This window comes from Lactuca sativa, chromosome 3 (genome assembly GCF_002870075.4).
Source record: "Lactuca sativa cultivar Salinas chromosome 3, Lsat_Salinas_v11, whole genome shotgun sequence".
Classification (NCBI taxonomy): Eukaryota; Viridiplantae; Streptophyta; class Magnoliopsida; order Asterales; family Asteraceae; genus Lactuca; species Lactuca sativa.
In genome coordinates, this window is record NC_056625.2 from 79,950,887 (window position 1) to 79,960,297 (window position 9,411).

At 33.6% G+C, this 9,411-nt stretch overlaps 1 long non-coding RNA gene across 1 annotated transcript; it reads left to right on the forward strand.

Moving 5' to 3' along the window:
• The first annotated feature begins 1,539 nt into the window (after nt 1–1,539).
• On the forward strand, nt 1,540–4,039 carry LOC111904579 (uncharacterized). The gene is made up of 4 exons (XR_002854585.3): nt 1,540–1,737; nt 1,952–2,206; nt 3,256–3,323; nt 3,409–4,039. It is a non-coding gene; the product is annotated as an uncharacterized LOC111904579 (long non-coding RNA).
• Nucleotides 4,040–9,411: the final 5,372 nt, after the last annotated feature.

Genomic DNA, 9,411 nt, shown 5'->3' on the forward strand with positions numbered 1-9,411 from the left:
CTATAATTTTTTTTAATTTTCTAATTTTTTAATTTGGCAATTTCGCTATTATTATTAATTTTTTCTAATTAATTTATTTATTTTACAATTTTCCTAATTAAAAACAAAATAAAAAGAAACTATAAACCTAAACTAATACCCCACACCTAATGACATCCATTCAATCTCACTCTTTCTATGTCTCCCTCCCTCCCTCTCCCTCTCTCTCTCTCTCTCTCCCCCCTCTCATCTCTCTCTCTCTCTCTCTCTCTCTATTGTTCAGTAGAAACACCATCGGAGACAACTTGCTAATATATCATCAGAACATGTAATTTGTACCTTGGTGCGGTGAAACATACAAAAGTTTTTAACCTGTTGTTTCTTCCAAAAAAAGCTCAAGCACAAGAAACTAAAAGAAAGGTTGAACCTAAACAAGAAGAACAAGAAGTTCCTACAAAATTTGAAAGTAATGGTGATGAATAAGAAGCACCAAAGTTTACATTTGTTGGTTCATTGAAATGATTTCATGTTTTATTTTTGTATGTTTGATGTTAGGTTGTGCTACAACGAAAACATGTTAGGTTGTAAACAACATATTAATTTTTTTTATAATAATATAATATTTTTATTTTTGTTTAATGTCATTTAGATTGATATCTAAATAAAACATGATAAATGTAAATATAATTAAATGCATAATAAACATTTTAACAAAACAATGTATTACAAAATTTATATATGTTCACTTCCATAAGTTTAAAAGTTTGCATATCATTATGACGTATTGGATATAACTTCAAACTAAAAACAAACATTACCTTTATAGAAGAAAATGCATAAATTATTTCAAAAGTTGTAATGTCTTCTACTTCATTAAGGGCCATTTGATTTATTTTTATTTGTATTTCAAATAATAAAATATTGTAATTAAATGTTTTTAATAAAAATGTTTGGTGTTAACCTGGTAGATAATTATAGATAAGGAAAAAAAGCCTCTTTGTCCATATCATAATTAATAAATTTAGAGATGTTTTAAAAATAAAGAATATAAAAATGAAAATACTTAAAATTATATATAGTCGAGAGTAGTTGTTCGGTTCAAACATATATTAGGTAATCAAAAAACATAAACCCCTTGCATAACCTTTTTTTAGCACTGCACTCTTAAAATTCAGAAGATTAACTACTAATATCATCACAAATTTTTTTTTTTCTGAAAAATTAACATTTTCAATATTTTTTAAAAACCAGCCAATTATAATGTTGACGTTTAATATATATATATATATATATATATATATATATATATATATATATATATATATATATATATATATATATATATATAGAGAGAGAGAGAGAGAGAGATTCATATATTTTAACTATCTATTGTTTGAATATGAAATTCATTGTGGACCAATCAAATTTATAAATAAATAAATAAATAAATAAATAATTGTTAAAGAGTATTTTGGTAACTTTATATTACCATAATTTATTACTCTAAAAATAAATACCAGATATACGTAGAAATCCCTTGAAACAAGGGGTTTGTTTCCATAAAATCGTACTATCCTCTATAACAAAGCCCTCCATTTCTCCTCCTTTCCCCAGACGCTAATGGACTGGACTAAGGCAAAGATCCATGACATTTCTTCACCCACAATTAAGATGATGGTATGGGTTCCCGCATCGGCGATGTCACAACCAGCCGATCATCGTCCACCAAGACTTCCACCTCCCGCCTCCAACAATGTCGTGAGTTCCTCCACCAACGATGTCGATTTTCTTTCTTCTCAAAAATTGATTTTTTTTACATTCTATCAGTTGTTGAAATTGATTTCTTTCTTCTCAAAAATTGATTTGTTAAAATCGATTTTATTGCTTCTCTTCTCATCTCTGAAATCCATGTATTATTTGAAATCGATTTTTTAAGTGATACCTTCTAATTGATTTGGAATATCTTTTGTAGGATACAAAATTGCTGCAAGCATTTACCTGTAGTATGTTTGACTAATGAGTAACAACTGATAGAATTTGTGATGATATAGAGTGTGCCTAAAAGGTGTTCAATGAAATGCTGATTAGAAGTATTGTGTTTCATTGTACAATCTATATATGGGTAACAACACACGTTGTCTTCCTTATTTCTCTTCCATCGCCTCTCACTTGGTATCCAAATGTTCATCATCTTGCTGCCACAACCCTCCCGTCAGACCACAACCAGGTATGCTTGCTTTTGGAACTTAAACTAAGATGCTATTAGATTATTCATATACGCTGACATCAAATTCTGATGGATTTATGAATGATTAATCAATCCACAGTCAGCTCTATTTAATTCTCTAGTCTCTTTTACAAATTCACTTTTTGAATTCCGATGTAATACAAAGTGAATGTCTTACATTTTAAAATTGATGAACTAAATGTATTATGTATGTGATGTTATTTTACAATTTTAGAATTACTTGGATAATGATTTTCACTTAACAAATTTTGAAGTGCCTTAAAATCCACAAATTTAATTTACCATAAAATTTTGTTTTACGTAAACAGAATGCAAACCACGCACTTAGAAATTATATATTTGAATCCATAAAATAAATGATAAATTAATAATTATGTATCATGACACTCTTAAAAAACTATTATTATAGATTTATCCTTTGTAGTATACTCGAACAATTATGATTGGTTCATGGTAGAAGATTGCTTTATTTTTATTTTATTTTATTTTATTTTTTTGCCAATAATGGTGGTTAATTATTGTATTTTATTTTATTTTTTGCCAATAATGGTGGTTAATTATTTGATTAGGTAGATATGTAATTTGTTAAGTAAATGGAAATTGTGTTGATGTGTTATTATGTTGTATAAAGGTAAAAGATTGATTATGATGTATTTTTCTTATAAAGGTAGTTTAAAAATCAATCTTACACAATGAGTTGTAACACATGATTTGTAGCACTTTTATGTATGACTGGGCTTTGAGAATGTTTTCACTAGATACACTCCGTACAAAAGGTAAAGATCTAGTGGGATGTATATCAAACCTATAACTTGCATTTCTCCTAAATTCAGATGCGCAATTTCTCTTATATGACCTAATGGCTAATTTATTTTTTTTATCTGATGTGAGATACCAATAATATTTATTGTTAAGTCCCTTTTCTCCATTTACTTTTTATCTTCCAAAGGTTTCCTTTTCTAATAATAAGCATAATTTGAATAAACTCAATGTTTTATGTTTATTCGACCATTTGATATGTGAAATAGGTATGTAACCAAGCAAGAGTATACCTTTCTATAGAAGGATATCAACGGTCAAATTGGCTGGCCGCAAGGTTTCTTTCAGAATACACTTGCAATTTTTTTATTAGATTATAAAATTCTGAAAGAATTGGGTACTCATACAATTTTTTTGGGCAGAGATATGAACATTGCATATATTAGATGATGAAGATAAATGTGTTGATGGAATGGGTATTCTCACAGAATGTAAGTCTTGTCTGACGTTAGTCTCACAAAATGTCATTCTCGTAAGATTGGTTGAAATCAAGTCGACTCTAGACCATTGAAGAAGATAAAGTGCATTTGGTTAAGAATTGTATATTTAAACATACTACGATTTTTAAGAATTTATTTCATTTTTATGACATTCTCTTAAAATTTGTATAATTGTATTAAAATGTATAAGACTATTATTATGTAAAAGAATGAAAATTATAGGGTGAGAACCAATTTTTGTATTTTATTGATTGAATGAATCAGAGATGAAAAACCGATCTCTGTGATATATGTCAAGGGGAAACAAACTCCCAGCAATAGAAGGGAAAATACCAAAGATAGAATATATAAGGAAGGAAATAAATAAACTAAAAACTTATGATATCTTTTGTTTCCTTTACTCCCCCTCAAGTTGAGCATGAAGGTTCCGAATGTTCAAATTAACCAAAAGAGACTTCAACTGATCTCCTCCAAGAGGTTTTGTAAGCAAATCCGCCAACTGATTCCTTGTGTGCGTCCAAACCTGAATGACTTCCTTGGACTCCACCCTTTCACGAACAAAGAAACAATCCATTTCCACGTGTTTAGTACGCTCGTGGAAAACTGGGTTATGAGCAATGTGTCGAGCAGACTCCTTGTCACAGAAGAGAGTTGTAGGTTGGTTAATAGAGACACCAAGTTCAGAAAGTAGCCAAAGGACCCATAGAATCTCACTCACCGTGGTAGCCATGGCATGATATTCCGCTTCAGCAGAAGACCACGGAACTACAGATTGTTTCTTCGATTTCCATGAGACCGGAGAACCACCCAAGAGTAACAAACACCCAGTTCTTGTTGCGTCAATATTTTGGTTTATACTTTGCTTTTCTAGGAAATTGTATTTTTATGTAATATCTTATATGTTTACGGTCAGGCTTATTGACAAGGGGGTGTTTACGGCCGTAAACCCTGTTTACGGCCCATGTTTACCCGGCCCATATTCTCATGTATATATATATATATATATATATATATATATATATATATATATATATATATATATATATATATATATATATATATATATAGGGGTGAGGGGTGTGAGGAAAGATTGATGAACGAAGAGAGTTTACGGCCAGAGAGCATTTTGTGTGTGAATCTTTTGTATCTGGAACTTTAATTCTAATCAATTCATACAGAGATTCATATTATTCTTCTTCTCCTTCTCTTCTACTTGATCTGACATCATCCGTTTTTGATTGGGATTCCGCACCACCAAACGGATCTGATTGATACACATACATAATTAGGGTCTTACAATTGGTATCAGAGCGTGGTTGTATCAATCAATTTTTTTCAGATCTGGAGCTTATTTGATCTTATTTTGAACGTATTTTTGCGTTTTTGAATAGATCTCGCAAAAATAAGGGGGGTTTGTTCTTCGCGTTTTTCGTAAAAACAAGTTTTTGATCGAGTTTTGGAGCAAAAAGGGTGAAAAAAACGCTGTTTTTCGTCAAGAACAACGATTTCTGAAGAGTTTACGGTCTTTGAAGGGCTTACGGTCCGGAGTTTACGGCCGCGTCCTTGTATCAGCAGCTCTTTAGTATAAAAAGATAAGGAATTTAGAGGCGTGGAGCTTCGAACTTGAGACCTTGTACTCTTCAAACCACGCGCCTTATCCAATTGAGCTACAAGGGATTTTTTTTAAACCATTTGATTGTTTAAACTTTATACACTTCTCAGCAGCAGCAAGCCTCGCATCGCATCAGTAGCTTCGCACGCCTTCTCGATCAGCAGCCTCGCACCGCAGCAACCTTGTCCTCGCACCTCGCACGCCTTCTCGATCAGCAGCCTCGCACGTCCTCGCACCTCGTATCGCATCGCATCGCAGCAACCTTGTCCTCGCACCTCGCATCGCATCGCAGCAACCTCGCATCGCATCACAGAAGCCTCGCCTCGCATAAAAAAAATTAAGACGCGCTTTTGGGGAGCCGAAGATCGAACCTGCGACCTCCGGATCAGCAATCCAAGCGCCTAACCATCTCGGCTAGCCAACCACTTGTGCATTCACTTTGAAATTTAAAACTTAACCATTCCCTACGGCTTCCAACTTTCGCATTTTTGTCATTTTCAGCCCAAAAGTGACTTTCCTTTAATTTTAAATTCTTTTTTCAACAAAAAATTTTAGTTTTTAAATTTTTAATTTTTATTTTTGACTTTTTACTTAAATTTTTGATTTTGACTTTTAAAGTTTGACATTTGACTTTAAACTTTGACTTTTTTGTTTAGCTTTTAAATTTTCAAATTTAGCTTTTCGGTTTGAGTTTTAAGTTTGACTTTTCAAGTTTGACTTTTGAGTTTGATTTTTTAAATTTGACTCTTGAGGTTTATAGTCAAAGGGCATTTTTAAATTTAAGTTTGACTTCTAGTTGTGCTTTTAATAGTTTTTTTTTTTTTTTTTTTTTTTTTTTTTTTTTTTTTTTTTTTTTTTTAAGTTTACGAGGGATTTAAAGACATGAAAGAGAGTCGTCAGGATATGTTAAGACAAAATTTTAACATTTTCGATTATATCCCCGGAGAAACCCTCGAAACTCAGTTGCAGCGATTTACTACACTCTCTACTGAGATGAATATAGTTGGGATCGTCTTGACCAAATCTGAGATAAACAAAAAGCTGCTGAATGCACTTCCGAAATCGTGGGATATGGACGTGGCTGACATCAAGAAGACAAAAGATCTCAATCGTCTTAGTCTGGGTGATATAATTGAAGAACTTAACGCTTTGAATTGTTGAAAAACAATGAGTTCCACAAACCTCCCGGTCAATGAAGTTTCATGTTCTCAATCATGTGAAGTTTCATGTACGCTATCTAGTGAAGATACAATTAAATTTCTTCAGGAACAAATTGATTTAATAAAAAGGGAAGTTGAAGACCTGAGATATAAAGGATATCAACTCAGGAAAGGACAGAAACCCCTAAAGGTTGAATTAGAAGCAAAAACCAAGGACTTTAGGAAGCTTCAGGAAGAGTATAGCAACAAGTGTGAAAATTATAACTATATTAAGAGACAACTTGCTGCTATAACTGAAGAACTTGACGCTTTAAAAATTAAGTGTGGAAAAACAGACATTAGTTTTAAAAATTATACTGCGTCAAGTCAGACAGTCGAATCCTTATATGAAACCCAATTAAATTCAAAGAAAATCAAAACAAGGGTCTAGGGTATGATAGTGTTCCTCCACCTTTCAATCATAACTACACATCCATCTCTATGACACAGGACGAAACTGACAGGGAGCCACATCTTCGATATGGAAAACGAGCTGGATTTGTGTCAGGAGGATTTATTCAGGTTGAAAATACTAATGTTTCTGCTTCATGTGCAGGTAAAGTAGCAGAAGATGAGAACAAGGAGAAAACCATTGAACAAACCAACATCTCCTTGAACTCTGAATATGTTGCTTCGAACTCAGCTGTTTCTGATCAACCTGCTATTGAGAAATACAGGCCACCAATTCCAGCAAAACAGAGTGCCTCCTGCAATTGTGCTTGTGGGAACAATAAGAAACAAGGCAAAGACATGCCACCAGGGGCAGGAAGAAACAACTTCACAGTGAAGAAAAAGATTTGTTTTCACTGTGGAACACCTGGACACATTGCCAGAAATTGTCCAAATCGCGCAAACATTCCCTACTATGCACAAGGCTGGCAGAACGCGCAAAGTGGGAGATACTTCAAAAGAAACCCTTCCAGGTCACGTTCAGAAAATGGTGACTGGAACGCGCAGAAGGCCAAGAATCAAACCCAAAAGGCCAAGAATCCGAATCCTAAGGGCAAGAAGGGATTGTCGGCCATGAAGTCCAATCCAAAAGATGCTCCCGTGAAGCCAAAATCAAAGTCATCTCAACGACCGACATCAAGTTCCAAAGCAAGTACTGAGGCACCCATCGGATCGAAAAGGAAATGGGTTAAACCCAACTACAAATGGGTACCAAAGGTTCAATCTCCCAAATCAACTAACGACTCTAATATTTCTACATCTTCTGTTTGTGATAAGCAGGACATGTCATGGGAGAGAGTACCGTGCAAGGATGACAAAGGTTGACCCAGTTTCAAAATGGACTAGGTTCCAAAGACCAACTGATCCCGCTATGTGTCGGAGCAGCTATGGAGGCATATCATCAGACTTCGGTTTGTTGGTAGTGGCTGTTCCTAGCACTTGATAGGGGACATCTATCAACTGTACAACATTCAGACATTTGTTTGAGAGTATGTGTCCTTTGCGGGAAAGGAAGAGATCACAAACGGGGTTAGTGCTTAATGACATGAAGAATTTTCGGATCTGTTCTGAGATTACGTGTGCTGTTCTCAAACCTTCTGGATGCAAATTCAATAGGTGACTTACGGTTTGAGTTTTCTTCTCTATACTCCTGAATTTTTCTTAAGCTGATTCGCTTCAAAGACAAATTTTTGTTTTAGGATAGTTTAAATTTGCACATTTACTTTCGTTTCTCTCCTATGCACAAATTTAGAGGGAGAAATAAAAACAAAACAAAAATTAGATAATTTAAAAAAAAATCCAAACATTAAAAAAAAATCAAATCAGAAAATCCAAAATTATGTTGTTAATGAAATGTGCTTGAGGGAGATGTTTTGGGAAGTGATATTATCTAGTGATAACAGGCAATCTAAGTCTGCGTAACGTACCCAAAGTTGAAGGGTCTATGCTCTAGTTTGATGCGTCGGTAGGCACAAAAGATTCTAAATGGACTTGACTAGGCAGAGTTAAACTTAAGAAATTCTTAGTCTTGACAAATCTTGACCTAGTTAGATCCGTCAGCCTGACAATACGACGCTCGGATAGGTTGAGCAGGGAGATATATATGGGAATCCACTCGTCACATTAAATGAACTCGTACTTGGAACCGTGGTTTAACGTTTCCTCGATGTGCGGATTTTGTCCTTAATTCCGGTAGGATGGGGCGACTGGTAAATTCCGATAAATTAGGTTTGTAGAAAATCGTTTTCTTTCTTTCTGTCTGTTAGTCATATGTTGTCTCCTTAGCGTGACTTCCAATCCGACCTGGTACACAACATATGCGACTCTATTTCTCTGCAAGTTATATATATGAAATTCCTCTTATCTGTTAGCCATATGCTGTCTCCTTTGCGTGACTTCTAATCCGACCTGGTACACAACATATGCAACCTTCTACTTCTCAACCCCTCTGAAATAATAAGTAATAGAATTCTGAATCTATCCTCTCTCTGAATGGTTGTTTGCTCACCCGGTGTAAAGAGTACTCTGGAAGTCCTTGATGGCTGAGGCATATCAGGAAGCGGGAAACATATTCCAGTACAATTAAAATTGAACACCCAAAGATTGTCTATAGATCCGTTGCTCAATTTAGGTGGACAACAATATCCCTGGTCGTCGTCAGATGAATGGTCCTTAAGATATAGTATTTAAGGAATTAGGATCAGATATAATTACTAGGAACTTAAGTTCACCATGTCTTGTAACAAATAGTATGTCCTAAATTTGTCACAATTTTTCGTGTTTAAGTGGACAACAATACCGACGATCGACCAGACAAAGATGTGAATATGAAAGGTACCGATAAGTGGATAAAGGTTGTCTAAAAACTTTGATCCCAAATCACTCTTAAAGTTAGATATCATTTTTATTTTTGTTAAATTTGTCATAGTTTCTTCTAATTTAAATATTAGGGGAGAATTAAAAATTAAGAATAATGAAAATAAAAAAAATCATCAGAAAAATTCAAAAATCAAAGAAAAATCAGAAAAATTAAAAATCCAAAAATAGTGTTATTTCTGTTTTATTTCCTGTTCAAAAAAATCAAAAATCCAAAAATATTTTTGTTTCTGTTTTAATTTGTGTGCTAAGTTTTCTTTTAGTTTTGTTTTGTCTTGAAAAGTGATT